The sequence below is a fragment of the Lepidochelys kempii genome, chromosome 3, assembly GCF_965140285.1.
Source record: "Lepidochelys kempii isolate rLepKem1 chromosome 3, rLepKem1.hap1, whole genome shotgun sequence".
NCBI classification, from domain to species: Eukaryota; Metazoa; Chordata; order Testudines; family Cheloniidae; genus Lepidochelys; species Lepidochelys kempii.
Window position 1 is genome coordinate 128494970 of NC_136382.1, and position 19358 is coordinate 128514327.

At 43.4% G+C, this 19358-nt stretch overlaps 1 long non-coding RNA gene across 1 annotated transcript; it reads right to left on the reverse strand.

The window, feature by feature from the left end:
- Positions 1 to 204: 204 nt before the first annotated feature.
- Positions 205 to 18884, reverse strand: LOC140908286 (uncharacterized). The gene is made up of 3 exons (XR_012157825.2): positions 18756 to 18884; positions 14448 to 14727; positions 205 to 1032 (listed from the first exon to the last, which is right to left on the reverse strand). It is a non-coding gene; the product is annotated as an uncharacterized LOC140908286 (long non-coding RNA).
- Between the last annotated feature and the right edge of the window lie 474 nt (positions 18885 to 19358).

The following is a 19358-nucleotide window of genomic DNA, read 5'->3' on the forward strand; positions in this document are numbered from 1 at the left end:
ATACACACAGATTTTTTTCAAAGCCACATCCTTGTGGTCTAGCAGGGTCTTTTTGATAAGATTATGGCCATTATATCTCAAAGTAGTGCACAGTTGGGAATTCACCACCAAGAAAAAATTAGCCTTTACACTAGAAGTGGAAAGTGGTCATTGTGATAAATGAAGGGGGGAGGGAAGGTAGCTCCCTTTTATGGACACCCACCCAACCACTTAGCTATAAAATTAGAAGAGACCTCAGGAGGTCATCTAGTCCAACATCCTGCTCAAAGCAGGACCAACACCAACTAAATCATCCCAGCCAAGGCTTTGTCATACCTAGAAACTACTCATTTGAAACCCCCAGATATGTAAGTAGATCAGGAAATCTTTAGGAAGGCACGATTAGGTTTATTTATTTTTATTTCTTTATGGCTTGTGGACTCCTCTGTGCTAACTCCAAATGCTTTTGTTTTGCTTATAACGTTTAAGCTGGACCTCAAGAAGGTTATTCTTTATGCTGAATTTTTGTAAATGGGTTTTTTTTAGTCTAGCAATCGCCTGAGTTTTCAATGTATTTTCTTTCTTTTTGTTTTTAATAAAATTTACCTTTTTTAAGAACAGGATTGGATTTTGAGTCCTAAGAGGTGTGTGCATATGTTGTTTAATAAGCTGGTAGCAACAGCTGATTTTCTTTGTTTTCTTTCTCAGCTCTTCCCGGGGTGGAGGGGGGGGTGTATATGAAAGGGCTTGAGGGTACTCTATGGGAAGGATTTCCCAAGTGCACCTTTCTGGGCTCTCAAAGGGGTTTTTGCACTTGGGTGGTAGCAGCATCTACCCATGCAAGGTCAGAGAAAAGCTATAACCGTGGGAGTTTAATACAAGCCTGGAGTGGCCAGTATTAATTTTTAGAATCCTTGCAAGCCCCTCTCTTCTGTACTCAAAGTGCCAGAGTGGGGAATCGGCCTTGACGGTCATTCTCTGCGAAGTATTAAGGATAAGTCAGTAGGTCTCATAGGGAATGGGAGAGAAGGTGAGAGAGAGAGTCCAAAATACCTGAAAATAAAAATAAGAAAAAATTACTTCAGTAATGATTACATTTAAACTGCTAGGGAAGGATGTTTAGACTATAACCAAATCACTAATATTTTAAATTCCTGATATCAGTATTTCCCAGACTTTTGAAATCTGAGCCCCTTTTCTGGAAATGCAACCAATCATGCTCCCCCTGCCATCCAAGTTACTCAGGGTCCATTGTGCACATTTCATGATATGACACTTTTTTTCCCTTCTTACATGCTTTGATCAACAATGAAATAGTTAAAGTTGTCAGTTAAAGTAACATCGTTGGCATCTGAATTAGCACTCTCTTGAGATGAATGGGGTAGGTCACAGCTCCGAGTTATTTATTCAGACTTGCTGCAAATTCAAGGAGATGTCTGTATTGATCACGCTCTGGTCATAGTTTGAAGGTTTTATTTGCAATCATAACAAATAGAGACTAAGGGCTGGTAAATATGCAGTTTGAGCAAACCCTTTGTGTGAATACTCTTACTTTGGATAAAAAGTGGCCTATTTTGGTTTTGCTTGTCAGTAAAAACATGACACACTAAATCAAAACAAGGCCTTCTTAAGCTCAAGTAAGTATCTGCACAAGGATTTTGCACTAACACAAGTAAATCAGTTTCTAAGCAATCAGATGGTCTGGCTCTGCCCCACTTTTTCTTGAGGCTAGTCCTTCATGTGGCCCACACTTTGGGATACTCCGCCTTAGATATCATTTTCTTATATAGACGAGACGGAAATCTGAGAGTCAATCCTTTATAAGTGGTCGAGAAGTATTTTTGTTAAAAGTAGGTAACAACTTTTTCTAACATAATTTGAACCTGCTGATTTTGAAAATGGTTCTTACCAAGCTGAATTTTGATGTTTAGACTCTCAAACTTGCAAATTAATATGGCTACCAAAATTCACCAGAAATGTTTGATATACTAACAGCATGTGCATGAACTTACCAGCAATATCAAACTGTTTGGCATAATTCCTGTTTAGTTTATTAAGAACAGAAATGAGAAGACATCATGGTTTTAACACCTATTCCATCTTAATATTAACATTTTCACAGCATTTAGTCATCCATATATCAGAATATTAGAAATAAGTTAATCATAATGCAAGTTATTTTTCCTGTAATCTGTGAAGTCATTTTCGTGCATGCTTGGTATTTGTTTTATAGTACATAGTGCTTTGTAGTTCGACTAGAATTAACATAAAGGTGATGGCAGTAGTATATTTTTTTTACAGATAGTGAGAGCAACAATAAGGCCTCCACTGGAGTATTGTGTCCAGTTCTGGGCACCACATTTCAGGAAAGATGTGGACAAATTAGAGAAAGTCTAGAGAAGAGCAACAAAAATTATTAAAGGTCTAGAAAATGACCTATGAGGGAAGATTGAAAAAATTGGGTTTGTTTCGTCTGGAGAAGAGAAGTCTGAGGGAGGACATGATAATGGTTTTCAAGTACATCAAAGGTTATTACAAGGAGGAGGGTGAAAAATTGTTCTCATTAACTTCAAGGTCGGACAAGAAGCAATGGGCTTAAATTGCAACAAGGTTTAGGTTTAGGCTGGACATTAGGGAAAACTTCCTAACTCTCAAGACTGTTAAGCACTAGAACAAATTGCCTAGGGAGGTTGTGGAATCTCCGTCAGTGAAGGTTTTTAAGAACAGGTTAGATAAACCCCTGTGAGGAATGGTCTTGTTATTACTTAGTCCTGCCTTGAGTGTGGAGGACTGGATTGGATGACTTACTGAGATCCATTCCCATTCTACACTCCTATAATTCTGTGAGGGGGTGGTTTATGACACTCATATTGGTTACTGTAGGTAAATCATGGAACTGGTAGTAAGTCTCAAGAGAGCCACTCCTAAGAATCAAATAAAGATGATGTGCGTGAAGCAGGTGATCTAGGATTGCACAGAATAAGGAATGCAACAGCCATTAGAAAGAAACAGCAAGATGATAAATACCAGGCGCCCGTTGGCAGAATTGAGTCCATCTTTCATTCAGAACAGACAGTATCCACAGAAATTGCTATGCCCCATATACTGACAAAGGCAAAATCAAGATGTTACAGAAAGCAAGAGCATCTGTAACTGATGTCTCATAGGTGGCAAACTGTAGTGATCCCAATAAAGACACCAGTGTCCATAATACAAGACAGTCCAGCTCTGTGAAACCTTTGTGTCTGGAAATGCTGCATGTTTTGTCAAGAAATGCACCCTAAACCCAGACTCATCTCTGTAACTACATTTCAAGATGAGTGGACAGATTAAAAAGGCAGCTGTATTTGATCACAAAATGAGTGTTCATTTAGCTGGAGTAAATGATCTCATAGCTGCTCAAGTCAAGTACCAACTGACTTGTTACATCCTGTTTATGAGGTCTGTGATTGAAAAAAAGTGAAGTCACCAAAATTACTGACAGTATGCAGCCAATCAAGACCATGTTTTGAAGCTATCTTGAGGTTTGGCATTGCTACTCCAATCTTGCAAAGGAAACTTGCATTGAAATTCCATATTCCTACATCAGATGTAGATCATCATTCAAGGAAAAACTCCAAGATCATACTGGGGATTTATTTCAGTTCATTTAATTGCCTGACCAGTCTCCTGCTGAGAGACAAATACTCTTAGTCCCAGCTAAGTATATATATGTAGCTGTCTCACAAATGATGGATTCTTGCCAAGATGGCCATCCTCATTTGCCATTCCCAGGAAGACATATTTCTGGCACATGTTGCATTGAAAATCCAGGAATATACTTTGTCACACCATGACCACAAAGGTTTCAATGTCAGTGTGGATTATGCAGCTTCTTGCATTCCAGATAGTCTGTACATGTTCCTCCATGTGCTGTATGAAGGCCAATCTCTTGAGTGAATGCTTGAAATTCAAGGTGCTTAGTGTAATTCAAGACATATATGGGTGTGAATGGTGGGAAGAAAGGAACACCAAAGCATATTGGTCTCTGGAGCGCCCTCCATTAGGAAACAAGGTCAAAAAACACTTATTCAACTTTTCCATAAGGCTGGCCGCTGCATTTGTTATGAAGGAATCCTAAATGTGGATTCAGCCCTAGCAGAGAAAACCCTACAAACTATGGATGCTGAAAACAGTGCTGTTATTCTTCCCAACCTTGTTTCCAGGAAGTTTGTTCACTATACAGCTGACAATATTGACATACATTATTATTCGCTGGATGGAAAAAACACATTCCACGCAACGCAAGTCACTGTTTGGCAAAGAGAACCTGATCTGACGTTGACTGATTTAAAGTAATCAAACAGGAGCACATTGAGTGTTCCGGATGCAATCGCCACAATCATACCAGCCAATAAAGCTAAAATAGTATTCAAGGATCTGCAAAGAGGGGGTACTCTGAAGAAAACTGCAAAGCTGCTGTGCAGGCAGGAGCTCTTGATACGGCCTTTATCACTAACTGTCAAAATGAGAATCCGGGATGTCAGTGGACACATTTCAACCAATTGCACATGGCAGCCAAACCAAGTAATAACTACCACTGGATATTTGCAATCATTCAAGCCCTTGCCCATGAGCTAGACACCCCAAGTACTTTTTTGTCAGAGATGCAAACGTGTCATTAGTGCTTGGGCAGCAGTATGTGGTTCTAACTGTTGACAAAGCTCTGTACTTCAAACTGATGGAACTAAAATGGGCCACACAAAAATACAGAGAGTGGCTTATTCCATTATTAGAAGGCCTCCATATCTCAATGAACTTTCAGAAATGTATAGACCAGCACACACTGGCTTCAGGGCTAGCAGCTGCCTGGATTGAAAGTGGAGTTCTATGACCAAACTCAACAGAACAAGCTACGAACGGCAAATCAGATGCCAGGGTGATGCAGGCCCACAAACTGACATTTCAAGCACTGTGGGGCTTTCTTCTTCCACAACTCTTGGACTTTAGGAAAGCACATGATCAAGAGCGCAAAGAACATATCAGCAGAGCCTATCAGTCACATCCTTATAGTGAGAGCATGTCAGTTTGTACTTCACAAAGATTGCCAAATCTCACCTCCGCATTTGTGACCAGCAAAATAGAAGTTCGTGTGAACTTCAGGTGTTGGTGGCAATACATGGTGCTCCAGCGGCTCTTATTCAACCATTCCCAGAGAAAAGAAAATTGGGACCTGCATCTCTTCATTTTCAAATGTATGCTGCCATTCTTCATGAGATCTGACCACACAGACTATTCAAGGTAGGGTTCTGCCATCTAGACTGCAGAAATGCATTAATTACCAAATGAAGTGCTTAAGCAGTTCCAGCAAAGGAACTTTTTCGTCAAGATATCGTGTCAGAAGTTCAACCAAATAGACCCTGATCAGAGCCAAGCGTGGCTTAATTCCATAGGAAAGAAAGGAGGTGGAATTGTAGGTATCATCAAGGCTCACTCAGCCCTCAGAGGACCTTGTTTTATAGCCTGAGAGCTCTTATCACAGCAGATACCAGAGCCATGTTCCATGTTGGCTTGGATAACCAACTTGTTCACAATTAATCAAGACAGGCAAGGAAGCAACATGGCAATGAAGATGAGGATGCACTCTTATGAACACTTCAAAGATTCAGGGTTTTACTTGGGCAGAAACCACCCACTTCATTGCAAACTATTGCACCAAGAGACCTGGCTACTAAAGCCATACAGGATGCACTGTTGAACGCAAAAATACTAAAACAAGTACAATTGGTCAGCGTTGTTGAGAAATGGCTGATGACACAAGAGGGGAATCCTGGAAGTGTACACGTTCATGATCCACTGCCAAAAAATAATGCTCCAACTTTTTCCACGCTATCTGAGGTGAGAAAGAAGTCAAAGGAAAGGCCTCAGCCTTGAAGGCAGACAGAAGTATTCTTTAGTGACTAATCTCAGCCTGTGCAGGACTGTGAATTTGCAACAGATTTTGAAACTTGAGTTAATTTCTGTCCCTTTGGCATCAGTACAGACAAATGGCAGTCTAAGAACTGGCACAAAGGCAATACTGTGTGATGTATTGACAGCTGATATCTACTGCCCATCAACAGTTCTCCATGTGGGAGAAGCTGACTGATAGATGCACAGGCTTTGGTACAAGACATAGTCTGCTTCAGTCCTAAGTTCTGTTTTTACATGTTTGGAGCCAAACATTTGGAGACCTTGCAGACACATTTGTAAAAACAGAATTTAGGACTGAAGCAGACTTCCACAGATTAGATGTGTGTTTTGACAGGAACTACAAGGAACCTATTTAGGGTGTACAAGGCAAAAATGCTCAGGAGGGTACAAGAACCATCCAAAGAGTGATAGAAAGCAGATATGTGCTTCTAAGTAACTGGATGAATTTCACTGTGCTTCCGAAAAATAAGGACCTTGCAATATTTTTATCTGACCAACTAATGACATAAGTACCCCATGATAAAATCATCATTCTGATTATGGCTTTCACGATGAGTCTGAAGTATGGTGCAAGACAGCATCAGCTGTGTGCTCCCCAGGAAGAAGCAGACACACAAATGATTTTACACTGTGTTCACAGTGATGCCACAACATCCTCACTGCTATTTTCAGCATGCTAGCTCAAGTGAAACTATCATGAGCCCGTCTACATGTACTGGGAGGCTTACTCTCAGCTGCAACGTAAACATCCCCTCAAAAATCCATCACTTATTGCTGACAACCTGCTTAGCTATCATCCAGAACCTAATCTTCTGTTTTTGGTTAAGATTATTGAGGAAGTTTTGGTAAGTTACCTCTGAGTACCAGGCTCACTTAGATTTCCTTAAGCCTTGTTACTCCAGGTAGAACACAAGGTACAGCAGAGATTGCATATGGTTGCTTTGGTAGATGATCTGCTTCATATGCTGGATGAAGAGACCATATCCTTGCTGATACCAATCTGGCAGCTGCCTCAGTACCACTGACTATGAGGAGCTGTTTACCTGTGAACGTTAACAGGAGTAGATAGGGCCATCCCTCAAAGGCTTTGTTCTTCTCCTTGGAAGGGCCTATGGGATAGTTTGAGCAATTGATCTTCTATCCAAAATCTCTCGCATGTGTAGTTCTGCATGCATCTCTTTCATCCTTCCTCCAACTCAGTACGTATACAGGATCATTAAAAGGGTTACTGTGGAGACTGGGACTATGCCACTTTCAGTATAATAATGACATGCAGGCCTCATCTCCATTTCATCTGAGCCAACCAGTGCCGACAGGTGCCTCACTCAGTGTTTAGTAAAGATTAGGGCATGGAAGATGCCTAGATGGCTGAAGATCAATTCAGATAAGACAGATGTGATGCTTGTTAGGATAGGGAAAACAACAGGAAGATAGGGCAAGGCCTGTATCTACCTTTTAATTGAGGCTGTGTGCCCGCCATGGGTTATGTGAATTGGCAATCTCAAGGGACTTTCGGATCTGCAGTGCTGTTAAGCGGATATATAAAAGCAAAGACCCTGAACAGCTTTTATTCATTTATTTCTGACCAAGAGCATGTGACCATTTCTCTCTAATGCAGGCTACTATGGTCCAAGCTGCTGTCATTTTGAGATTAGATTGGCTGTGCACGAGGGGGCTACGCATTACACCAACTCAGAAAATGAAGCTAGTGCAAAACGCAGCAATTCACTTGTTAAGTGGAGTTTCTTGCTGTGAATATGTGATGTCTGAGGGGTGGGATCAGCAACAGCCACATAGTGGGTGGTGGTGAACATGCTGGATTTGACCTAGAAATCTCTGTTGCATGTCTGTTGCAGCTGGGAGGGCCTCCTAGCTCTGGTAGACAGATTTTTGTTAATGTCACTTGAGCTAGCACACTAAAAATAGCAGTGTGGATGTTGTGGCATGGGCAAGGGCTCAGGGTAGCTACCCAAGCTCAGCTGTAGGGGAGCAGGCAGGCTTGCCACTCAGGCAACTAGCCTGAGCCACAGCCATACCATTTTCGTCACGGTAGCAACATCCACACTGTTCTTTTCAGCATGGTAGCATTAGCAGAGCTAGTGCATGTCTGTTAGGTCCCTTCCAGTCCTGCATTTCTATGATAGCTGGCAGGGCCGTCCTTACCCATACGCAAAGTACACAGCTGCATAGGGCACCAGGCAATTTGGGGCACCAGCTGCTCCCGCCCCTGCTCTGCCCCAGCCCCACCCCCACTCCCCTGGGCCTGCACTCACTGGCGGTGGGAAATGCAGCCACCGGGTCCGAGCTGCGCCGCTGGTGAGTGCTGGGGGGGGGGGTGCTCCCCGGCCCCCCAGCCAGCCCTCCCCCGCTACGTAGAGCCCCAGAATTGCTAGGGACGACCCTGAGTGGGAGGCACACTTTCAGTTGCACCATAGATATACACTATAGGGCCAGTAATCTGCCTGTTGGAGCGACCACCTTTCTCCCTAGGTGATTGTGCTGCAGCAGCACTCAAAGAAGGCACATGAGCTAGAACTCCCTGGTGGTTTCCAAGGAGAGGGACCTGCTGGCAGTGTTTTTAGTGAGAGGTTCTGATCTTTGGAATTCATTCCCTCCATGTTGTGCCAGGACTTGCTGCGAAGTCCATCTCTATCCTGGGCCTTGGGGAGGGAGAGGCGATTTCAGGCTGGGATCCAAAGCTGCTGTCCCATTCCTCCACCAGCAGTCTTGGTGTTGAGGAAGCTATTGTCTTTAGTTTTGTGTTCTATATTTAATATATGGCAAAGGTGCCAAAGGTCCTTGTACCTGAGCTAGATCTAAGAGAAAATAAACCTCAAGACTCGTTATTAGCAACGAAATTTAGAAGTAAGGCCTCCTTTTTCATGCACATGTCTACATTAGTACAGTAAACCATGGAGGTGCTAATCGTTATTTGAAAGCTTTAGCTTGTGTTTCACCCTAGGCCCAGCTTGTGTACTAATAGCCTACCGATTCACCTACTGCTGTGGCTTATTTAAAGAACCACATAGGTAACATAAAGAACCCTATACCCTCAGTGTGATCTAACAAGAATGATGATGTTGCAGTAATATCTCTACAGGTAAGGTAATTTGTTTCAATTGAAAGCCGAGTTTTTACTACACTTAATCAAAAGAATTCCTCTCTGCCTGACATCTCTTATTGCCTGAGGCTAGAGAGCACAGATATTCCCCCCTCACAATGTTTGAGATTAAGCAGGCAAGGCATTTGGAGGATATGAGAGTCCACAAATTGAGTACTGATCAGCTTTTTTAAACGTCTGCATTGTCGCTTTGACGCATCAGATTAAATTATTCATTTGTCACTGGTGACTAGTGTTTTAAGCATTCTTTGGAAGGCCATACAAAGCCACGCCCACCAAATGAGTACTTCACAAATAACAGCTCAGTATAAAAGACCAACATGTTCAAACTGAGGTGCCGAAATAAGAGTCTGGCTATTTGAGACATGCTGAGAAGCAGTAGTTCCTCATGACTTCAGTGAGAGTTGTAGGAGCTCACCATCTTTGAAAATCAGACCAACTATTTAGGTACACAAAATTGAATATTTTGTCCAAAGAGTTGAGGCTAGCAATTACATTTTCATCCTTTTCCCTTTCACCCTGGGCATTACAAACACAGGAAAGACGTGAGTTAAGAGGGGTTGGCTTTCTTCTCTCAACATTACTACTTGCAGCAGGTATTATCTTCCATAATTTGCACCCTTCCCCTCTAAGTACATAAAATTGTTATCCGGGGTGGGGGAGGTAGGTCACTGCTAAACAGTTCACTTAAAGGCAAACATTGTGAAAATACCTGATAGCTTCTCTCATCTTCACAGATCCTGCTTCTCTCTCCCTGTTTTTGTTTAAAATAACTGCTAGTACAAAAAGCCCTGGGAAACAGTGCCAGACAAGAAGTTGAAAAAGTTCTCTGTCTAAGATCTTTGGTTTATATTTCTATTCAACATTGCAAATCTTATCCCTCTTCATGCCTCCCTCCACATGCATTTGGGTTGACATTTGGGATTATGCAACCAGACTCAGGGTTCAAGAAAACAGCCTGCTCCAGAAATGCAAGCATGTAGCATGGCAGTTGTGATGCTCACAATTTTTTTCTCCTTTGCAGATTTAGTGATGGACCTTGGATACTGCTTAGCCCTAACTATTTGGACATGGCTTGCTGGCATATGCTAGCTGTTTTTGATGTACATCACATGTGCTCTGATAAGTTTCATCTGGGTTTGAGATCCAGTTATTTTCAACATTTTTCTTACTCAAGTCTCATGTAGCGTAAAATCACCCCAGTGCAGGGGTCTATGTAAGCATCTGTGTGCTTCCTAAATCCTTAACATGGAGCTTAAATAGCACATACAGCTTTGCATGGGCCTGCCTCACTGAGGTGAAGCCTTAGGGAACTGCAGAACACATGCAGAAAAAAAACTGTTTTATGCTCAGACAGAGTGCTTTGCCCTGTACAGAGCTGGTAATGATTCGCTTATAGCTCTGACAGTGTACTCAACCTGTCACAGAAGACCAAAAGACAGTCCCTGCCCCAAAGAACTTAATTAGACAGAAGCTTTTGAAAATGTTATCTTAAGTGACAAAGTCCCATTGAAAGTGCATGGGACTTAGGCACTTCTGTCACTTAGACACCTAAATACCTTTAAAAATTTGTCCCTAACACCCACTGGTTTTGATGGGAGTTAGGCACTTAAATACCATTAAAAATCTGGCCCTTAGATGCTTTTGAGAATTGTATAGGCCTAGCTGAGATTAAAGCAAGTGTTAGTGGAGAAGAGTTGATGCTGAACATATGTCCTACCCAGACTAATTCTTGCATGAACATGAGACGGATTTAGGAAGTGGAATTTTTAAAAGAAAAATTCACCTTTTTTTTTAATCAGTCATCCCCATTTCTCTCAAAACTAACTATAACCCCTTTTGTTTAACTCCAGGAAAGAGACCACACTGTGTGAAAGGAGCAATGCATATGTGTCTTCTCTCAGCCCCCCCAGCACACCTCTGGCAGGTAACATGCCACAGCTCCCTTCCTCCTCTGCTGCCAGCAAATGTTTCCTCTGCAGCCCAAAATTCCCAGCTGCTAGCCCTCCGGCCTGGTTCACTGCTAACCCCTTCTTTGGAATAATTCTTTAGTTCTCCCTTCCCCCAACTAGTCCTATCACGTCCATCACTTGGCAGCCATGCACTTGCAGGCTGAATGGCTTATTAATTTAGCTAAGGGGCAACAAGCCCAAAAGCGAACTTGTAAGAGGGCACAGTGTGCCTTGCCTCTGTAATGTTCCACATCTGCTCTACCTCAAAGGGACAGCAACCTCTGCAAACAGCCAGGTTCTAGAAGTTTAAAGTTTAAACACTGAAATAGTTGCCACTTACATACAAATAAGAGGAAATGCCCAGGATTTCTGCAGCGTTGATGTTGCTGCCCATAAAAAGCTGTTTGCACACCCCCATTGGTCCCTTCCCTGCATCTGCAGCTGCTAGATCCCACCCACCTGGTCTGGCTGTTAAGCAGAACTGCCAAGCACCTCTCAGCTGCTCTGTGTCAGAGCCCTGCTGGGAGCAGTGACAGGGCCAGGCCCCCTGCTCCCCACCCTGGGGAGGGGGAGAGCCCTCCAGGGAGGTGCTGGTGCTGCATCCTTGGCCTGCACTTGCCACCATGACAGGGTGTGTGACACTGCCCCCCACCCCTCGAGAGAGGCCACAACATGCTCCCCTCTGGGAGCTTGAAATATGATTATCCTGCTGGGAAGGGGTTTGAGGAGCTGGTTGTTGGCAAGTATCTCAAGTAGTCCTGGCTTTTATCACTATACTCACACAACCCAACAGCTTTGTACTTTGTTGCTTAGTCTACAGGCCTAGATATGTAAAGCTGATGTCATAGGGTGCAAGGGTGGGGGCAGAAGAAAGGACAAAGCTGTTGGTGAGGCAGGGGCAGGTTTGGGGTAGGGGGAGCTGCAGAGATGAGCTGACAGCAACCCAGGCCCCTAGAAGTTGCACCCCCCTTTACCCCCATAGGTCTTGCATTTCTGGGCTGTTCAGCATGTCCATTTGTGCTACGTTACAATAGAACCCACCTTCAAGGGGGATTGTGTCAACCCCTCCTTTATTCACAACAGCTGGAGGAACTATGGCTGTTCGCCCAGTAAACAATGCCATCATAATGACAATAATTACACTAAAAGCTTTGCAGCTCCATAAGACTCGGGCAGCATCAATGAGGAAGGTGGCACAAAGGTGAGAAATGTCAGGGAGCTGCTCGTGAGTTTGAAAAGCGCTGAATATCCACAATGCAGCCAGGAGTCAATGGGAACTAGGTGTGCACAGTAGCTATGACAATCAGGCCCTGAAGTTTAATCCTGCCCATACCAGCATCATGCAGCTGTATAGAGGAGCTCTAAGCTGCAGGAAACAGGGCAATTAGCGGCTAAGGAACCTGGCATCCTCTCTTCATAGGCCAGGACCAGCACTTTATTTTTGAGCAGTAATTTTGTTTGGAAGTGGTTTGCTTTGACGCAAATTAGACAACTGTTTTACCCCCTGTGGCTGAGTTGTCCTGCAAATGCATTAAGTAAAATCACATCCAGCTGCAGTGCCACGGAGCCTGTTGTTCTTCATGACATGAGCCTTGAGCCCAGTGTTGCCTCCGCACAAAACTGGCTTACGTTACAGCAATAAAATAAAATGCTGCAGGGAACATGGGGGAAGGCGGGCGAGCAATGGTGGATGTAGTCCAGCTACAGAACTTCAGCAGCACGTTGCTCAGCTTTACTGAAAGACTTTTATGCCAAAGAGGAGGGGTAGGGCACTTTTTTTGCCCATATAAACTAGATGGAAAAGCCAGTTGTTCTACCACAGTGACCCAGCCCCACCAGGGGACATCAGGCCTTAGTCATTACACTGCAGAGCATTGCAATGACTAACTTTTAGATACCTGGAAAATCACTGATTCACAAAGCCTGGGTTAGGCACCTAGGATCCTTATACAATGACTGGGGAAAGACAGATGCTCTAGAAGGCCAGCCACAAAATCCGAGGTAGGTGAGATTGGATGCTGCCGGGGGAAAGGGGGTGGAGAAAGAGACTGGCATGGAGTGGGAGAGACTGCTTTTCCACCCTGTGCGCCAGTATTAGCCCAGGAAGGATGTAACGTAACAACCCCCTCATGGGTTTCTGCTGGTGTTACCACTAAGATGTTTAGTGATATTCTGAATGCAGTTATTTTAGACTTAGATTTCTTACGTGCACCTTATCACATCACGGGAGATTAAACACAGCAGCTACAAGCTGAAGGAAAAATAAAGATTGCTAGCAAAGTAAAAATAAAATTGAGGACTAAATATTTTTGGTGTAAAAATAAGGCTGCCAGGAGCAGCTGTGGTACTTTTGGAAGCCTGCACTTTATACTCTTTTACTCCTGTGTCTACCCGAACGAACAGCTGTGGCTTTTGTCTCTTATACCTCTGAGTTAAGACAACAGACTCTTCCATCCACAGATTCAGCTCTTCAACCTTTAATCCACAATCTTTGATAGTCAGCTCCTCCCAGAGCCAATTCCTGCTCCTGACTGATTTCCCCAGTTGAGAATTGAACAGGACTTTGCACTTGCCAGCTGTGTGGGTGAGGAGGAAGATAGTCTGTGGCTAAGCCAAACATGCCCTAGAACTTTCTAGCACTCATCCCACAATGGGATATAGAGTCTTTAAGCTTTCATAGTAAAACAGTATCATCGCCTTATGGGCAAAGCATTCTGGAGTGCATCCCTTTTCAATCCCCAAAGCACAGACAGATACAAATTATTTGAGGTGGGTTTACTTTAAAATCATTTAGACGTGGCAGCTTAAACAACTGGATGTTGTGAGGGGCAGGGGGAAATGGGGCAGGAAAGGAGAGGAAGCAAAGTCATTCCTTCCTCCTTCCCAATCCATTCATTTACTTTTATCCCTACCCAGTCACCTTTCCCTAGCCTTGCTGAAGAAAAGCTCCCATACATGTGCCCTGATTTCCCCCATTCCACAGCTAATCTCTACCAGGAAGGTTAGCATATGGTCATAGAGATTCTGAGCTACATCTTGGTGCATGCTGCATTCTGGAGCACCTCCAGACTAGGGGAACCCTGCACCACAAAGTTTGGGTTATGTGTAGTGCCATGCAGTGGCTTACAAGCAGATTCAGCAACCCTAGATGCAGTTACGGGCCCCAGCCAATTTGGGGGCCCCTGCAGGAGCTCTGGAACCTGTGTAGAAGTGGGGGAGAATTAAAATTTATTGGGGCCCTGTGGCCCCACCCCTGGCCAGGACAGAAGTAAGAGCCATGGCTGCTGTGCAGAGCCCTGGACACTCCACTTGCCCAGGGAGGGGGTTGGCATGCCCAAGAGGAGCCCCCGGCCATTGTCCCTGCCCCCCAAGGTGCACCACCCAGGGCAGGTGGAAGGTCCCAGGCTCCCCACAGTGACCCAAGCTTCCTGGGCGGCTCTTACCATAGCCCAGCTCTGGCTTCCTGCCAGGCTAGGGGGTGCGTTCTTAGTGGATGAGGAGGAGCAGGGGGCAGGGCCTCATGGCAACAGGAGCGTGAAGGGTCCAAATGTTTTTTTTGTGTCCAGGGTCCCTAATAAATCTTAATCCGCCTCTGGCCATGGCTATAGCACAGAAGTTCTTTCAAAGATCATCAGTGAGAGGATTACCACTACCACCGCTCAGGAAAATTCAGATATTTCAGGTAGCCAGGGACCAAGCAGAGGTCATTGATGAAGAGCCAGCCTGTAAGAAATGGCAAGGGGAAGTTATTGGCACAGCAGGTAGACAGTATTAGAAATAGAGTGCTTTTTTTTGCTTCTCTATTCACCAGTGAGGATTGATGACTGATGCTAGAAAGGGATACAGATTTTCCAAGGGAAGAGAAATACTAAAGTCAGTCAAAATTACTCCAGAGAAGTTAGAATGGCTGAAGACTGACAAAACTTCAGGACCAGCTGATAATTCGTAAGTGGCAAGAGGGAGAGAACCTTTTAGTTAAAATTTGAAACTGCTTCTGATTGATTACATGGTACTGTGGCAAAGCCAGTATCAGAAAGCAGGGAATGAGGAACGCTTGTGGGATCTAGAGTAACAGCCGTGTTAGTCTGTATTTGCAAACAGAAAAAGGAGTACTTGTGGCACCTTAGAGACTAACCAATTTATTTGAGCATAAGCTTTCGTGAGCTACAGCTCACTTCATCGGATGCCGTAGCTCACGAAAGCTCATGCTCAAATAAATTGGTTAGTCTCTAAGGTGCCACAAGTACTCCTTTTCTTTTGTGGGATCTAGAGATTTTTCATCTAAACTTAAGCAGAAAGCAAGATACCATAGATTCCAAGGTCTGAAGGGACCACCACTGTGATCATCTACTCTGACCTCCAGGAATAGGTGGTTTCGGCAAAATAGGGGAATATCTAGAAAGCTGTTATAGGGGTTAAAGGTTGAGGAGTCCACATTAATTTACAACCGAAAAATCTTGCGTCACGCAGATCTCTTAGGCCTCTTTTCAGATAGAGTAAAAGCAAATTATTAAACAAGATATCGACATAACAGATCTGAATATTTTAGTGTATGTTACCACCCCTTTATATGTATATAGTGGTTATAATAGAGGAGAGGAAACCACTTAAATGATAATGAACTTATGTAGATATCAAATCTGGAAAGTACTTGTTATGAGTGGAAGTGACTTGGGGATGACATGAGATCACTTGATGAGTGAGCAAGGCCTGATTTTGCTAATAATAAATAATAATAATAATAATGCCTGTTTATTATATAGCACTTTTCAACAATAGATATCAAAGTGCTTCACAATCTTTTAATATATTTACCCTCATAATACCCCTGTGATATAGGCAAGCCTTATTAGTCCCATTCTACATCGTGTCTTGCTCAAAGTCACACAGGGATGGGAACTGAAGCTCCGTCTCCCATCTCTTAAGCCAGTGTCCTAACCCCTGCACAATCCTTCCACTATGCCACAAAAAATCAAGATCAAGAATACAAACAGCTGGTGCCTTAAAGGAGGAGACAGAGGAAGAAGTGAGTGAGCTTGTATGAGCTTCCTATTCTCCTCCCATCCTACAAATTTCCTGCTTTTCCATATATTTTGAGGCAGACTCAAGTGAGATTGGTAATTTAAGAAGTACTCTAGCTCCCTCCCTGCCTGCCTATGTTACTATCGCAGTATACATTGCTAGATGCAATGGGAGAGAGACGCACTCCAGGTCAGGAGCACTGCTGGGAGCCAGGTTCTAGCAAGGATAATTTTCATTCTTTCCTGTCTGTGTACAAGGGGGTTGGGGGAGGAATTTTGTGACTAAGCCCCTGATTAAACCAGAACTAGAAACAGGCTTTCGAGGTCAGAGTGCAGCATGGGGGATAATGCTTGTAAGACTCTATGAAAAGGTATAGTTAGATTATATATAAACAGGTGTTGCAGAGTATTTAGGGAACATTGCAGCATTAGGATGAAAATCCTATTATCTTTACAATAGAAGCATGAGGTGCTTTGCTCTACTGCCCATTACAGGTCTAATTATAAACGGGCATCCTGGAAATAAACATATACAAAATTGTTCTGTAAGGTGTCCAGAAAACTATGGGTCAAATTCTGCCCCCAAACACATGGGAGCCACTGCCAATGAAATCAACAGGTGCTTCATCTGCACAGGTAAAGGAAACCAGTGTATTGTCTCTGATCTTGCAATCAGATATGCTCGGGCAAAGCCCCAACCCCCACGCAGAGATCCAGCATACTGATCCATGCCTGCAGAGCTAATTGCAAAACCAGGACTTCAGCAATTCTAGTAAAGTAGGAGTGGCCAGAAAATGGCTTGGCTTGAATATATTTGGATTGAGAAGTCGATAGGTTCGCTATAGTTGTGCCTGATAATGGCTCTATTATAAATCCTCATTTTCAGGGATTTATAATAGCATGATGATAATTTCTTCAAGGCTGACCGTTGACACAGTGGGCCACATTTTCAGAGGGGAAAGGTTTGGCTGAGCATGCCAAAAATGCATATGAAAAGACACTCATGTGTGTGCTGCATTAGCACAACTGCACAGCTGATCAACTGTTGTAACTTATCTCTTATACATGCATTTACCCAACCTTCACATGGCAACATGGATGAACAAGTACAAGGACTTTTTATTTATTTATTTTTGGCAGGTCAGCCTTTACTCTCTGTTTTTAAGAAGCTGGCCCAGAAAATTTCAGGCCAAAATTGTATTTTCTTTCAAAGTTACAAGAAAAGATTCAGTTCTTTTTGAGTTAGACAAAAAATTAAAGAACCCCCCTGTAAACAAAGAGAAGCCCAAGCTGTGGAATTTGTACCTGGATCAAGTTTACCAAGAGTACCCTCCTCAAGGTGCAAGTATGTTCAGATCCAGGGTTTTGCTATTGACGCAGCTATTAAACTACAAAGCCAAACATGTGTCACTTTCATGATAGCTTGAGAGCTGAGAGTTTGGAAGGCTGAGATGATAGACAACATGAGAGCGGGTGCCAGTTCTCTAATGATGACTAATCATTATCTTGTTTGCCTTTTTGTTGGTTTATTTTACTCGCAAATGCAGTGGGTACAACGCAAGGTTCACAGAGCTCTGAGCACTGCACATACCCAGGGCAAAATGTTAAAAAGTTTTTCTGTCTTGAAAACCACTCCTCCATTAGACATAAATTGAAGAGGCAGTATTCACTGCCCTGGATAACTGCTGTACTTGCAGTTTGAGATATTATGGTATCAGTGTCTTTGCAGAGGGTAAATGTGGAGTTCCAATATATAAGTAGATCCATGAATGAATGGAATCCACTGTATTTATCAGATTACTAAAGAAGGGATATATCATGGCCACAAACTCATTACACCCTCCTCCTCCACTGGGGCAAACTGCCACGTATTGTTGCTGCTACGGATTCGGACAAGGAAAACAACACAAAGTAAACTTGTCTTTAATGTGAACCATTCCTGCTTGTGGCAGGCCAGCAGCCAAGTGGTGTGGATGTGGTTGGAACTAAAGTCTAGTGCTTATATTTAGTGAAGGCAGAAGGACTAAGTTGACAGTAATCACTGACCTGGAGCGAACCGCTCATTCCAAAACGGATGATTCAGACTTTCTTCCAGCTTCGGTCTGGCTTCTCTAGACAGACACACTCTGTCCAAGGCTGTGTGTGTGGTGTGATACTGTGAACTACTGTTCAGAGCACACAGTGGACACCACTGAACTGATTTCACCTGAGAACCTGAGACTGAACATGAAGGGACGTTTCAGGGAGCAAGGAATAGGAGGTGAAACAGATACTGCAAAGCAAGTGTTACCAAATACCCTTGAGTATCTGAAGCAATAGTGCTAGAATCTGTTCCACTGGCTCATGTCCTAGGCAAGGATAAAGAGAGAGAGCCACAACGTTTCCAATGAGGGATGAGGAAACTAGGTTGTAGAAAAATTCAGACGACTTCCTCATGCTCCCTACTCTAAGCCTGTGTCCAGAATGTAAATCAAATCCTTTTAGCACAAAATCCCACTGACTTTTCCTGATGGCTACATTTAAAAGCTTTTAGGTTATTCCTGAAAATGTCTATTTGAGTTACAAATGTCATCCAGCAAAAGTGAACACCACTTAGAACTTATATTACTGTGACCTGATGCATCCTGACCATGTATTTATACCACACAGAGAAGTGCAGCAACAAGAACAGATACAATTCTAATGACAGTGCAATGAGAAGAGGTCAGGGCACTGAAAGGGTTAACGTACCTGCCTTTATGAACTAAAAAACCGGAAAACCATCCAAGCCAGTAACACTGGCTGCAAAATCCTTGCTAGTCGGAGCTCTGTCCATTTCAGTGAAGTAACTTTGCGGAAGTGTCACAACAATAGTGGACCATGCCCTTTTGTTCTAATGGCAATAACAAGACTTGTTACACAAAACAGTCTAAACCCAGAGAGGAGGGAGCGTGCAGCCGTGACAGAGGACGACTGAGCGAGAGAGATTTCCTCAAATCATCAGGAATCATAAAAAGGCATCTCATCAAAAAGAGAAAGAGGAAAAACTGCCTGACCTTGGAAGTAAGGGGAGAGATGGCAAAGATAGCATCATGCTCTGTAGCAACCTGCCTCCAGATTAAGGAACAGCCAGTGATGTTAAACCAGCACAGAGCTCAAACCCGTGACAGTGTGTAACCCCATACTGGGTGGGTTGTAGCCACCTTCAATAGCTACCTGAAGGGCGTGTCTTTCTCACACTTTGGCAATACCTGCATAAAAAACTTGTCATGGCAATAAAAGTCTCACCGAAGTGACTAAACCGCACGCTCTTGCCATGAGCTGTTTTCATTTCGGTTAGACACACTGTAGTAC